Source organism: Hevea brasiliensis, chromosome 15 (genome assembly GCF_030052815.1).
Source record: "Hevea brasiliensis isolate MT/VB/25A 57/8 chromosome 15, ASM3005281v1, whole genome shotgun sequence".
NCBI lineage: Eukaryota > Viridiplantae > Streptophyta > Magnoliopsida > Malpighiales > Euphorbiaceae > Hevea > Hevea brasiliensis.
Genome location: NC_079507.1, coordinates 60565151 through 60581384, shown reverse-complemented (window position 1 = coordinate 60581384; position 16234 = coordinate 60565151). Strand labels below are relative to the sequence as shown.

General features: G+C 33.5%; 1 long non-coding RNA gene across 1 annotated transcript; it reads left to right on the top strand.

Annotated features, from left to right (window-relative positions):
- The first annotated feature begins 7669 nt into the window (after window positions 1-7669).
- Window positions 7670-16234, top strand: LOC131173916 (uncharacterized). The gene is made up of 2 exons (XR_009144233.1): window positions 7670-7742; window positions 16033-16234. It is a non-coding gene; the product is annotated as an uncharacterized LOC131173916 (long non-coding RNA).

The following is a 16234-nucleotide window of genomic DNA, read 5'->3' as shown; positions in this document are numbered from 1 at the left end:
ATGCAATCAATGAATTAAGACATCAAATTCATGTTAAATGGCAGCCATGTACGATTATATTTTAATCTAATCAATGAAATCCTAATGTACCCTAAGGCTGCCAAAATTTCATGAGATATAATGATGCATTTTTCGTTCAATTTCTATCAATTTTTCAACTTAAATTAGCTTAAATTCAAGTTTAGAAGGAATTAAGAACAAGGACTATAGAACTAACCTCTTGGCTGATTTTTTAGCTTGTTCACCCCTCACTTTATTTCACTTTCTCTTCTTCTAATTGCTGTCCAAGTCTTGCTCTAGTGGTAAGGGAGATTTTTTGTGAAGAGAGGGTGAGGTTTTGAGGTGAATTGAAGTGGGATTCAAAGCTTATGGGAGCTTTAATGGTGGAGAGGGGTTTGGGGACTTGGTTCAACAGGATAGAGGTAAGGGAAGATAGAAAAATTTGGCTCATTTTCTGCCCATTTGACATCTTGAATTGGGTTTAGAATGAGGTGTCACAATGTGATTGGGTGGAGGCACACTAATGACATCATGTGATATCATATTTTCCTATTTTCTTTCTTTTTCTTTTCTTTTCTTTTCTACTCATTTTCAATTAAATTTTTAGCAATATTTATTCACATTTTATGTCACATAAATTATTTATTTAACTGGACAAGTTGTTTAAAAATCATCTCTGAAAATGAAATGACCAAAATGCCCTCCGTTTGGCATATTGAGCCAAAATCGTCTATACCGATCTAAAATTTTTCTAAGTATTTTCATGGCATTCTAATGCTATCGAAACCTCAATGACTCTTCTCTGGAGTCCCAAAAATTATTTCATGAATTTTCTCCCCGGTTTAGGGCTACTAGCTGCGAAGACCACAACTTCCCATTGGGCTACCCATTGCTAGGGCACCGGCTCATTTAACTTGATTGTATTTTATTTCTAAAATTTTTTCTAAATTTTTCTTATTAGTATTTGAGTTATTTATGACTCTTCCCTCTAGTCTAAATATTTTTTTCAGACATTCTATCTGTCCGAACTGACACCGGTCACTGAAACAGTAGAAGGTACAGAATTGCTATAGTGAGAGTGTTACATAAATTTAAATTGAAAATGGAGGGTATCAAGAATTGAATTTTAACCATTGAAAAAAAAAATACCAGTGGCTGTTTTTTTTTTCATAAAGTAGTTTTTGGATCAAATTAAGGTGCAGATTTTTGCTTGCTGCCCCATAGTTGAAGTCAATCATTAGCCACTGTTAAGATTTTGAACTTAAAATATTTTTCTCAGTGACATTTTCACCAAAACAAAAAGAAAAGAAAAAAAAATTAGCAATTGATTCAGTTGATCGCAATAAGTCTGGTTACAAATTGCAATCAATAATAAAATTGATTGTAAATAGCAACCGACAATCATATCGATTGCTAAATTAATTAAACTTAAAAAAAACATTTGGAAGAAAAACTATTAGTTGCTATAAGCAACCGATTTAACAACCGAAATATAATTAGTTGCAAAAAATTTGGTGTCTTTAATTTTGTAATTTTGTAACCATTTTGTAAATCGATTGCTATTTGCAACTAATTTAGTAACCGAAAAGTCGGTTGCTAATTTAAAAAAAAAATTAAAATTTCAAATAAGAGATAAAAAGTTAAAATAAATAAAATTTTCAAAATTACTAAAATAATAAACTATTAATGAAAATTAGTACTAAAATTTAATATAAAAATATTATAAAAAAATTACGAATAATAACTATTACAAAAAATATTAACAAAAAATTAAATATAAAAACATATTTATAAAACAAATTACTAAAAAAATTACCATATATATATATATATATATATATATATATATATATATATATATTATAATAAAAAATTAGTAAAAATTAATGCTACAAATAGTTTACTAACAAAAGATATATTTGTACAAAAAATTTTATTTTATATAAAAGAAAAATAATTTAAATAAAAAATATGAGAAAGAAAAATATAATGAATAAGAAAATAAATGAGAAAGAAAAAGATGAAAAAAAATAGATAAGAAAAAAAATGATGAAGAAAATAGATGAGAAAGAAAAAATATGAAGAAAATAAGAAAAGATTATGAATAAAAAAGATGAAAATAAAAAAGACGATGAAGAAAATGAGAGAAAAGAGAAGAAAGAGAGAAAAAAAAAGTAATAGGAAAAGAAAATGAGTAACAGTTTACATAAGTGAATTAACAACTAATTATCGGTAGCTAATTTATTTTAAAAATTGGGTGAATTTTACATAAGGAAAAGTTTTACAATCGATTCACAATTGGTTACAAAATCGATTACTAATAACAACAAATTTCGATTGCAGCAATCAGTTGCTGTTATCAACCAAATCAGTTGTAAATCAAAATAAAAAAAAAATGGACAAAAGTTTTTTGAAGGAAAAAATCAGTTTCAAAATCAGTTGCTAATAGTAACTGATTTTAATCAGTTATAAATTAAAAAAAAAAAAAGAAAACAAAAAATTGGCAAGAGTTGCAAATTAAAAAAAGAAAATAAAAAATTTAACAGGAATTTTTAAAGGGGACAATCGATTGCAAAATCGGTAACAAAAATCGGTTGTTGTTAACAACTAGTTCACAAATCAGTTGGAAAGTAAAAAAAAAAAAGGGTAAAAATTTTTTTGGGAAAAGAATATGTTGCTAATAGCAACCGTTTTTAAATCAATTGCAAATCAAAAAAAGAAAATAAAAAATTGAGTGGGAATTTTTGAGAGGGAAAATCGGTTGCAAAAAATCAATTAATGTTAACAACCGATTTGCAAATTGGTTGCAAAGCAAAATAAGGAAAAAAAAGGTTGGGCAAAAATTTTATAGGAGAAAAAAATTAGCAACCGATTTCCAATCGATTGCAAAAATTGGTTGTTATTAGCAACCGTCAAGGATTGATTGGAAATCGATTCTAATTTTTGTAGATGATTGCAAATTAGTTATTAACTCTGGTGCCAATTAAAATAATTTTTTAATTTAACAACCGATTCCCTAAATTTCAAATTGATAGCTAATCGTATATTAAAGTTTATCTAATATCAATTAGTAACTGATTTAGCAACCAATTATAAATCAGTTGCTATTAACAATTGATTTTAATAACCAATTATAATTCGATTGCTAATAACAACTGATTTAACAAACGATTGAAGAATCGATTGTTAAATTTTTTTAAAATTAACTATTTTACGTAGAAAAAACTAAAATCACAAATTAGTTATAAAATTGATTGCTAATAGTAATCGATTTTAGTCAGTTAAAATAATCGATTGTAAAATTGATTTTTTTATAGCGTTTAATTTTAAATATAGGGACTTAAATTCAAAATGATGATTCCAATACTAAAAAAAAAACCTACAACCTAATGCTTATAATAGGGATGGTAATTATTTTTGACTCTAATTTAAATTTTCCTAAATTCAATTAATTTTCTCTAATCCCAACCCTCATCGATAATGTTGCGGTCCACAAAAATTTCTTGTGGTATGGACTTGCAAAACCAAAAAAAAAAGGGTCAGAGGTTCATTGGGTATGAATGAACCCAGTGAGCACCCTCCAATGCTCAAGTTAGAGCGAGTATGAGAGAATAGTGTATTAGATTGATTAGGGAGAAAGAACATATCTCCACAGATGATCTGATCTCTTTATATAAGATATGGACAATGGTTGATTATGGTAAGTCAACTATGTGATTAATATGGATATTATTAGCTAACATAATTATAAGATTATATTTTCATTTATAGTGCATAATTATAGACATTGTTATATTTAGCAATCCTATCAAAATTGCTTATCTTTAATCAAGATTTTTTCCTTTTATCGAGTGGGTCTTACAGTGGTTGAACTAATTGAATGAATCTCATGGTTGAACCATTATATATCATTAGGCTTATGGGCTATCTAAAAACCCGAGTTATTGGATTAATTATATATATTTTGAGGAGCTATATCATTAGTCCCTCCCTCGAGTATGAATCTTTAGGTTCGTTTACATGTCGAAGCTTTGGTCATCACCCTAATTTTTTTTTTCGAGTGCGTACTATTGTCTTAATAAACTTGATAATAGTAGAGTTTTTACCTTAGGTAGATTTGCACCTTTGATTTGCTTAGTTTGGTAAACTATTTCTTAGGTGGACTTACACCTTTAATTTACTTACTTGATCAGCTATCATTTTAAATGGGGTAAGCACCTTTGTTTTAGCCTAATAGACTATCGTGTAGATTAGCTAAGTATCTTTGTTTTACCCTGGCAGACTATCACCTTAAATGGGTTAAGTATATTTCTTTTAACCTGGCGAACTATCACCGTGGATGTTTTTTAGCCTAGTGAAATATTATCGTGGATGGGCTAAGTACTATTTATTTTAGCCTAGTGGACTTCACCACGGATGGGTTAAGCACTCTTATTTTATTTAGCCTGGCAGACTATCGCCATGGATGGGCTAAGTATCTCTTATTTTAGTCTAAAGGATTATCACCGTGCATGGGCTAAGCATCCTTATTTTATTTAATTTGACAGACTATCGCCATGGATGGGCTAAGCACCTTTTTTTTAGCCTGATGGACTATCATTGTGCATGGGCTAAGCACCCTTAATTTATTTAGCTTGGCAAACTATCGCTGTGAATGGACTAAGCACCCTTAGTTTATTTAGCCTGGCGGATTATTGCCTTTGATGGGCTAAGCACCCTTAATTTATTTTTAGCTTGGTAGATTGTTACCTTGATAATCTTGATAATGGTGAATTATCACCTTGAAGCTATTGGCTTTTTTGAAATTATCTGCAAAAATAATGCTTGTACAAACAATTTTGTGAAGATAATCCATATAATGTATATTGTAGATTTATCCAAGATTTCTCAATAAATAATATTATAAATGGAATGTATAATGTATATTTCCAAGGGATTTACCAACTAATTTGATGAAAAATAAAAGCCTTTAGGTTTAAAGAATATTTGTGAGTGATATGTTATTCATAAATATATATTCATATATAAATGGGTATAAAATGAATTTTAATTTTAATCACATCTAAATTCTATAGTATAATAAGTAGGAGCTAAATAGAAATCAAAAGCAATGCTAGATCATGAAAATTAGATCCATAAATTTTAAAATAATTTTAGGTATCTCCAATTACCATTTATCTTAAAAACAAATTTAGACTATAATTTAATCTAATGGAGCTTAAGCTATTGCCTCAAATAATTCTAAAAATTAATCTTTAGAATCATATAATTTTTTCAAGTCCCATTAAACTAAAAAATGATCACAATTTCTATTCGTTTAAAATCAAGCAATGATTTAATTTTGATAGCAATAGAAATCTATGTCAAGAAAATTGACTAAAATTCATATAATGTTGATTAGAAGCATTATAGATAATTTTTAATAAAACAAAGCAATAGCCCACAATACAAAACTGAAGGTGCGGTGATGGATGGACTTATTAAATGTGGCTCTTTGATAGCTATTAGCATAAATCGAGATTATTTCCTTACTATAGAAATATTGACAATTTTGCAAAATAAACAAAAATTATCAAATAAGAATTTTTATATTCAAATAATTTGAAAATTTTAGAACTTCACAATGATCTCCCGTCAATTGTTAAACTATTAAAAATACGCCATAGTAATTGAAAATGTGATTTTTTTTATGTCAAATCTTTATAAAATAAATTATGAAAATATTGCCTGAAGCACATGGGTTATATATAGGTAGTAATAGTGTAGACCCTTATTTTGTGATGAGTATGTGCATTGAGGCCGTGGGAAACCCGATGATGAAAAATTATATGACTGTAAGATGTAATTGGAGGCATGGAGCTGAATTATTAATTATGTGGCATGATCTTGAAAAAATAAAAATAATAATAAAGTTTTGGGGAAATTAATTTAATTAAATTTAAATAAAATTTTATTTTGTTTAAATTTAATATGGGTAGGTCTTAAATGGATCTAATTAAGTTTAATTGGGCTCCATGGGCCTAAGAAAGTCTAGTTAGGAATTTTAAATGGAACCCATTTAATTATTTTCTGAAAATTAAAATAATAAAATATCTCTCTCCTCCTTGGCCCCACTCTCTTTCTCACTTCCTATTGGTGCCTTCCATTTTTTCCTGTCTTCCTATTGGTTGAAGCACCTCACCCATATCCCAGTCTCATCCAAATTCATCAATCCTAGTCATTTAAGTTATCTGAACTTTATCACACTAGGACTCCAAATCCTACCATACTTCTTCCTCATTCCCTATTGGTACCTTCCATTTTTTTCTGTCTTCCTATTGGCTGAAACACCTCACCCATATCCCAGTCTTATTCGAATTCTGCAATTGTAGTTGTTTAAGTCATCTAAACTTTATCATCCTAAGACTCCAAACCTTATCACACCTCTCTCCCAAAATCCTATAAATACCCTACTAGAGAAGAGAAGGAGGATGGGAGGAAAGAGGAAGAGAAAATTCAGAGCTATAAGAAATTTAGAGATATTCAAGACTCTTTGAGTTCTTCCTTATTTTTTCTTTTCTTCAAGAAGATTTTCATACAAGATTTCTAGAAGGTCAGTTTTTATTGTTTTCTTTTCAAGATCTATGCCACACAATATTTTAATTCTATGCTCTTTGTCTTCAATTTATTTTATATGTTCATATAGATCATGTAATCATGTTTAATTTGAGGGGATACACAACTCTGCACATGTTTAGTTTCTGTCTCTCGTACTTTTATTATTTTTCTTTGTTTTCTTTATTTTTTATTACAAATAAAAATTGGTAAGTAGCCCTAAGGTAAGTACCAAAGAGGGCATTTGCGCGGAGCTTATATGGAGCTAAACGGGAGTAAGCCAGGGATATCATTGCCATACTAGAAGAGAAGACCCTTTTTTAAGGATAGCTTGCCCAATGGCAACTGCATTTACTAACAAGTAAGTAACTCTAAACTTATCGAATAACCATTGGCATGAAATTGTAGTAATAATAGAACTTTTATTTGGTAAATTAAAATTAACTTTATTTTTTGTAACAACCCTTAAAAAAAAAAAAAAAAAATTGAAAGTGATTTGACTGTTGGCGTGTGACAGTGGGTTTCCCACTGTCACTGCCAACATTTATTAAAAAAAAAAAAAAAAAAAATTTTGGTTCAAAAACGGGAGGAGAAACTTCCCCCCCCATTTTCTCTTTTCCCTCCTCTTCTTCCCTCTCTTCTTCTTCTTCCTTTCTCCGGTGACCGGCCGGCGACGTCCCAAGAAGCTCCCCACCGGCCGGCGACCCTCCGGCGACCACCAGGACCACCAGAAATGGCGGCAAGAGAGGAAGAGGAGAGAGAAAACGCGCGCACAGTGGGCAGCGACTTTCCGGCGCGATTCCGGTGGCGTTGGAAAGCTTGTTCCGAGAGCTTTCTTTTGACACCAATTTTGAAGCAAATGGAGGTCGGATGAGTGAGATATGGAGGAGAGAAGTTTCGGGTTTTTCAAGCTTTTTCGTCAGATCTACGATGATCCGACCGTTGGATCGACGATCCGAGACCACATATGGACTGAGGAAGAGGAGAGGAACATGGGGGTATGATCAGATTCGGAAAATGTTGCCGGCGACAGGCGGCCGGCCACCGTCTTGTGGTGGTGCCGTGATCTGGTGAGCTATGGAGATGGTTCAACTTCCAGAGGCTTCCTCATAAATTTTTGGAATTTTTGAGACACAGATAAACTTCGGGTAAGACAATTTTTATTATTTCTCTGTCTGTGGAGCATAAATACAGTGTTTCATAAACAGGAAAAATTGGAGAAAAATTCTAAGAAAAATATATGATGAAAGTAAAATTATTTGGAGATATTCTATGGTGTTTGTTGAATTTTTGGGTGATCGTAGAATATTTTTGAGAAATATGGATGGATTTTAGTTAGATTTTTAGCATATAGGCATATAAGATTGTTTGAAATTAAGATGTTTAAATTTTATATAATTGGTTGAAGCTTGAAGATGGAGGTTTAAATATGTGAATATTAAATTGGGTTGAATTAAGAATATGTTAGCTGTTGGAAACTTATGGAATTGAGTAAAATTCTTGAATAAAATATTCATGGGTGACTAGAAAATTACAATTCATTTTGCAATAGCTTTATAATATTATTAAGCACCGCGGGGCAAAATTTTAGAATTTTTAGAGCTTGTTTAAGTGGATTTTTGAAAAATGTCAATTATAGGGACTAAAACATAATTTTTAAGATTTTGAGTATTGTCTGATTTGGAGGGCCCAGGAGGGGCCATGTGATATTGATGAGATGTGATTGTGGGAATTGAGAATTTAGAAGTGTTATTTGAGCATTTTTGCAGGTTGGGTAGGTCCCAGGTATAGGGGAGACTCTGCCGAATTTTCGGCATAAATTAGGCTGTCTATTGCCTCTTTAGAGTTTTATCTTAACTTAGTACTAATAAATTTATAATTTAATTATTAGGTGATCGAGGTCGGCTATTTTTCTGCATCCAGCAGCCACAATAGTCATCAGCGTACTGTGAGTAGAATATTAATTTTAATTGTAATTTCGATATTATTATATGTTCAAGCATGCCCATGCATCACTTATATGCATATATTTATGTAGTTAAACTCTAGGCACGATTTATGTTGCATTCATAACTGTTGATGTGCCATGGATGTTGTTGTGGTAATTTGGAGCAGTGTGCGTGCGTTGGCGTGCGTGTGATGTGGTGTGGACTATGGATAGGACGGGGTAGTCACGGCTTGAGTAATTCGCTGGGACCCTCGATTTGGTTATTAAGTGGAAGTCCGAGCTTGAGTAATTCGCTGGCACCAGGTTGGATTTAAGAGAGTCAGATAGGGATCGGCTCCATATGTTATGATTGATACTATAGGGTGTGTGAGTGCTCCAAATTACCTTTTTGATGTTATGATGTGAAAATGATGTTGATGTTGCATTTCACTCTACAGGGTGCATTAGTTTTAGATAGTTATAGAGATTATGGTTAAAATTGATATTTTACTCTCTGAGTCGAACGCTCACTCCTGTTCACCACATTTTTCAGACTCTGAGGAGGAGACATTTTTCAGAATAACCTGTCCCTTTCCTCTCAGGTTATGAAAAAGATTACTTAATTGTATTATTATTCTCTAAATTTGTAATTTAGGACTCCGCATGTGCTAGTAGTAGCATTAAGCCTATCAGAGACTATGAATTCAAGTTTTCATATTAATAAATGAAAAGAAAAATTTTTTTATGAGTTTTAAATGGTTATAAATGAGGTAATAGGGTTGGTGGGCTCACGATTTTAGTTTTCTGAAAAGTTCTGGGCTAAGTTGGCCCAAAATGAAATTATAACAGTTTAATTTAAATTATCTTATATGCATATTGGGTCTAAATTGTGGGCCTGGTTATGGACTTGAGGAATAGTTAGGCTTACTACGGGCCTCGGGGGCTTTAAGCTGGCCTAGGTCCTAGTGCCGGTCCGGCCCATAGGTTGGGTCGTGACAAAGTTGGTATCAGAGCTTAGGCTCTAGATTCATGGGAAAGAATATACTTGGGAGTGTAAAAAGAGTCTTGTTAGGATGTTACATGCGGAGTATAGGATTCTATTTTGTCTTTTTCTGTAATTCTTTGTTTCTAGATTCTGCGTTATACCTCGGGAAATATAAGAGTACCTCAGTTAGTGTCTTGATTTTCGTGGAGTGCATAGAAAGGTGAAATAGAGTTAGTAGACATGTGAGGTCCATCATGAGGATACGTACTCCAATAAATACTATATTTTTGTCAGTATGGGTTTAAATGGTGTGCCCATTTCGTGCAAGGCACGAGTACATAAAAGTGAGTCTTGAAAGTACAATTGCCCTAGATAAGGATGAGGATACCACTGCTGGCAGTCATCAGTGGATGACCCAGTTAGAATAAGTTTGTGATAATAGAATATTCAAGAGAGATAAGAGATTAGGAGACCTAGTCTATCAGGACGTATCGTAGTAACTATACAATGTTCTCAATGTCTGCTCTGTAAGCTGCAGATTACAGTACCGACATGAGATTATTGTGTAGAGCTGTGTGCATCCCCGTGGTGCTCCATAATGAGGGTGTTTGTGGATGGCTTCTATTTAGGTACAATTATGCCAGAACAGAGTTCTATATCTGCAGAGGAGTTGGGAACTCCTGGTTAAGAGTCTAGAGCTAGAATATCGAAAGGTTACAGTTGGGTGATAACTAGAGTCGATTACCCCAAACATGAGCTAGAGTTCTGAAAAGTTGCCATCAGACCAGAGGTTTCGGACTAGTTGCAAAGTAAAAGTGACACCTATAGAGTGAGACCATCTAGTCTTCGGTATGGAATTTTGGATGGTTTTTGCAGAACGATAGACGTTTTGCTTAGAACTTAGTGAGAATAGAATACCTTGTGTGTATCAGTATGGAATGAAGTACAACCCTACTACCTAGAGAAGGTCGAAACTATGAATTGATGATTTACAAAGCTATGATATGATGAGAGAGACATTAATTTGACATGGTTTGGGCAAGGTGGTAAATGTAGTACCTTTGTTGCAGCAAGTTAGGGTGTAGTCCTATCTTTTCAGAAGGGATAGAAAGTTATTACTAATAATGGTGACCAACTAAATAGTGCCCCAGATGGGACTGTAGAGTGTGGTAGAGAGTAGTTGGCTCGGGTATCCCGCAGGGGATACAAGTTTCATTATAGGAATCATATATAATCAGATCACGATGGATGTAAATCCTTTGAATTGGATAACGGGTTTGGGTGCCCGGAATCTTAAGTTTTGGCAAATTGAGTAAACATGGAAAATAATAATAATAATAATAATAATAATAATAATAATAATAATAATAATAATAATAATAATAACAAATAAATAAAATTACGGCAGAATCAGTTCTCGAGGTAGTAAGGGTATTATGTAAGCTAAAGGATAAGAATAGAAATCATACGATAAAAGTATGACTGCAATTTCCTGAGTTCCTTTCTAACTTCATATTTTTCAAAACAATAATATAATCTAATTATAATAGTATTAAGAGTAATAAATTAGCGAAGATAAATCATAGAAGGCCAATGGATAAAGAAAGTGCAGAATGAAAGTTTGGACAATTGATTGCAGATGCAATATAATTTAAATGCCAGTGGGAGTACTAGCTAGAGTGATCAAAGGACCAAATCTGAGTAGCACAGATATGTGATAACGTGGTAGAAACTCTGGAAGATATAGTTAGCAGGTACAGCTGTCATGTTAGGAAGAAGAATGGAACCAGGGATAGAATAGTCAAGTTCTATTTTGGGTAAGACAAAGGAAATAAATGAAAGGACAACCTAAAGAGCGCATAATAAAAAGGAACAAAGTTAAGATATAGGGTAGGCTAAGTGTTATTTTTGGCAAGGTGAATGACAAGGATGGAGAACCCAAAATGGGACCATATTAGCAAGAATAGTGATGGAGGTATGGAATACAATAATAATGAGTAAAAAGTAGAAGGTGTGCGATGATATTGCGGACTATCTAATTAGGCAGAGAAAGAGAAGTTAGTAAGCAGTAAGTTGAATAAAAGTCAATCTAAGGGATCAAAAAGGTATGATGAGAGGAAAAGAATGATAGATAATGACACAGACGCTTTAAGTTAGACTTTTGAGATAGTGACAAGGTAGTTAGAGGTTCATTATGAATGTCAGGCAAACATTTTTAGTGTGATCAACAGAATCACTTTGTAGTGAAGCAATAACGACATGACAACAGTAGGGGTAGAACGAGAAGTGACAAGTCTGGGTGGTTATAAATCACTAGAAAGTTCAAGGATCAAACTAATGACCATAGATAAGATTAGAATTAGTGTTGGAAGAATCTATTAGTAAGAGAAATCTTTCAGGAATCAATAAAAGTTAAGGCACAATATAAACGATGATGGATATGAATCAGAGGTCGAGTATAAGTAAAGTTAATAAATTATAAAATATTATGTCAGGAAGGACAATGGTACGGTAAAGTGTTCATGCAGATGATATCTTATAGGTAGAGCACAATTGTGCTAAGAGATGATGAAATTTGAAGAGAAAGACCAAGAAACATAGATTAAACATTATTATATGGACAATTGGCGTAGTTGAATATAAGAGAATATTTTTCTTTCTTTTCAAGTTTAGCTCGTGTTTTTGATTCTAGAGTATTATATAAGGAACAGAGACCGAGTCAAGGAGACCTAGTTATTTGAGAGTTTGGTAGGCATCAATTCATACATAATTTCCTGATATGAGAATGACAGTAAGTACGTACATAGTGTTAAGTATGAAAAGACGATCAGAATAGTGACAAGAGTCAAATGGAGTTAGCTACCAAGGTTTGCAATCGTTTTAAATTATGAGCTAGAGGAAGTACTATTTATGGATGAGTTTCAATAGATGAAATTGTTTCTAATGGGAAAAGTTGAGGCTGAAGTTTGGAAAGTTATAGGCAGTATATGTGATTATATTAAGGAGAATGAACACATGAAGTATTTTGTTTAGAATTAAGGCATGGCACACATTTCCCACAGCCGTGTTAGTTCAGATGGAACTTATAGTTTCAAGGGCTCCTATCCATCCAGGATGAGCAATTTCCTACTGAGGCTGGTGGGGAATGATAATGTTCTGATAGTTAAGTTGGAAAAAGGATATACAAAAAAAAAAAAATTTCTATGGTTAATCACAAGTGTTAAATAAGGTGAAGAATGTGCTGGTAGGGGTCAATCGTAAGATTAAAATTCTCGAAGTAATGAAACTAGTAATCAAGATAAGACTCAGAAATAAGATGAAAGTTAAAGTTGATGATGGGATGGACATCCTTGAAAGAAAAAGGTGTAAGGGTGAAATAGGATTAAGATTAAGGAATAAGTGCAGCAGGTCGAAAAGATATCAACAATAGCAGAAATAGGAAAAGGAAGTAGATAAGATCCAAAGGATAGGAAGAAAGCTCGATAGAGCTAGATATAATGATGAGGATAAGGAGGAATAGGTATGCTAGGAACACACTAAGAGATGTTTAAAACAAGTTATTATGAGATGATAGATTAAAGGAGTAGTAGAGCCTCGATCTGAGTGCCAATGTGTCAGAAGTAGGCCATATACTAAGAAGCTAAAGGAAGAAGTCTAGATATTTCCATTCCAGAGAAGGAGTGAGAATTGATAAAGTCGCATGGATTGAGTTGTCAGGGAATATAAACACTTTTGTTACCTAGAAGGAGAAACCCAGTTTACTTTCCAATGTTGATAAATGATACACTTAGCCCTTAGAGGAGACTCTACCTGACTAATTACATAAGATGGATAGAGGTTAGTCTAAGTACCTTAGTAATGACACAAAGGAGATTAAAAATTTGAAGTATCATGGGAGGAGAAGATTTATAGGTATTGACCACTGAAGTCATAGGAAGAGTAAAGATCTCGAACAAGATGCCTAGATTAGGTGCTACAGGAAAGCTACTCATAGGATATCATGGAATAAGGAACATAAGTTATGTCATTGGGGAAAACAGAAATTATTAAAACAAAGGAATGATGACTGAAGTCACCAAGAGACATGATGGGGCGTAATAAAAGTGAGGTAAGCACCAAAGTTGATTGAAGTTATGAGACATCAATGCAAGAACAGTGAGGTATAACGAATACTTGAAATGTCAGAAAAATGGTCAATGAATAGTTACAAGATAAAAGCCCTCTAGAAAGAGATGATGACAAATAGGACACTATAGTAGAATCAGAGAGCGATAAATGTCATATATAATGTACAAAGAGTTTGAAGAATAAATGTTTTACCAATCTCTGCATAGCTCTAGAAGTAATGATTGCACTTGTTCCGATAATCTTCTTTTCCATATCTCTTGTTTCTTCGAAAATTCGAGGACGAATTTTTCTTAAGGGGGGAAGAATGTAACAACCCTTAAAAAAAAAAAAAAAAAAAATTTGAAAGTGATTTGACTGTTGGCGTGTGACAGTGGGTTTCCCACTGTCACTGCCAACATTTATTTAAAAAAAAAAAAAAAAAAAATGGTTCAAAAACGGGAGGAGAAACTCCCCCCCCATTTTCTCTTTTCCCTCCTCTTCTTCCCTCTCTTCTTCTTCTTCCTTTCTCCGGTGACCGGCCGGCGACGTCCCAAGAAGCTCCCCACCGGCCGGCGACCCTCCGGCGACCACCAGGACCACCAGAAACGGCGGCAAGAGAGGAAGAGGAGAGAAAACAACGCGCCTGATGGCGGCGACTTTCCGTATGATCGGCTTCATCCGACGTCCGATCGAGGCGATTCCGGTGGCGTTGGAAAGCTTGTTCCGAGAGCTTTCTTTTGACACCAATTTTGAAGCAAATGGAGGTCGGATGAGTGAGATATGGAGGAGAGAAGTTTCGGGTTTTTCAAGCTTTTTCGTCAGATCTACGATGATCCGACCGTTGGATCGACGATCCGAGACCACATATGGACTGAGGAAGAGGAGAGGAACATGGGGGTATGATCAGATTCGGAAAATGTTGCCGGCGACAGGCGGCCGTCTTGCGGTGGTGCGTGATAGCTCCGGTGAGCTATGGAGATGGTTCAACTTCCAGAGGCTTCCTCATAAATTTTGGAATTTTGAGACACAGATAAACTTCGGGTAAGACAATTTTTATTAATTCTCTGTCTGTGGAGCATAAATACAGTGTTTCATAAACAGGAAAAATTGGAGAAAAATTCTAAGAAAAATATATGATGAAAGTAAAATTATTTGGAGATATTCTATGGTGTTTGTTGAATTTTTGGGTGATCGTAGAATATTTTTGAGAAATATGGATGGATTTTAGTTAGATTTTTAGCATATAGGCATATAAGATTGTTTGAAATTAAGATGTTTAAATTTTATATAATTGGTTGAAGCTTGAAGATGGAGGTTTAAATATGTGAATATTAAATTGGGTTGAATTAAGAATATGTTAATTTGTTGGAAACTTATGGAATTGAGTAAAATTCTTGAATAAAATATTCATGGGTGACTAGAAAATTACAATTCATTTTGCAATAGCTTTATAATATTATTAAGCACCGCGGGGCAAAATTTTAGAATTTTTAGAGCTTGTTTAAGTGGATTTTTGAAAAATGTCAATTATAGGGACTAAAACGTAATTTTTAAGATTTTGAGTATTGTCTGATTTGGAGGGCCCAGGAGGGGCCATGTGATATTGATGAGATGTGATTGTGGGAATTGAGAATTTAGAAGTGTTATTTGAGCATTTTTGCAGGTTGGGTAGGTCCCAGGTATAGGGGAGACTCTGCCGAATTTTCGGCATAAATTAGGCTGTCTATTGCCTCTTTAGAGTTTTATCTTAACTTAGTACTAATAAATTTATAATTTAATTATTAGGTGATCGAGGTCGGCTATTTTTCTGCATCCAATGACCACAATAGTCATCGCATCGTGAGTAGAATATTAATTTTAATTGTAATTTCGATATTATTATATGTTCAAGCATGCCCATGCATCACTTATATGCATATATTTATGTAGTTAAACTCTAGGCACGATTTATGTTGCATTCATAACTGTTGATGTGCCATGGATGTTGTTGTGGTAATTTGGAGCAGTGTGCGTGCGTTGGCGTGCGTGTGATGTGGTGTGGACTATGGATAGGACGGGGTAGTCACGGCTTGAGTAATTCGCTGGGACCCGATCCTTCGAGGGGTAGTCACGGCTTGAGTAATTCGCTGGGACCCTCGATTTGGTTATTAAGTGGAAGTCCGAGCTTGAGTAATTCGCTGGCACCAGGTTGGATTTAAGAGAGCTGTATAGGGGATCAGCTCCCATATGTTATGATTGATACTATAGGGTGTGTGAGTGCTCCAAATTACCTTTTTGATGTTATGATGTGAAAATGATGTTGATGTTGCATTTCACTCTACAGGGTGCATTAGTTTTAGATAGTTATAGAGATTATGGTTAAAATTGATATTTTACTCTCTGAGTCGAACGCTCACTCCTGTTCACCATATTTTTCCAGGCTACAGGAGGAGACATTTTTCAGAATAACCTGTCCCTTTCCTCTCAGGTTATGAAAAGATTACTTAATTGTATTATTATTCTCTAAATTTGTAATTTAGGACTCCGCATGTGCTAGTAGTAGCATTAAGCCTATCAGAGACTGTATGAATTCAAGTTTTCATATTAATAAATGAAAAGAAAAATTTTTTATGAGTTTTAAA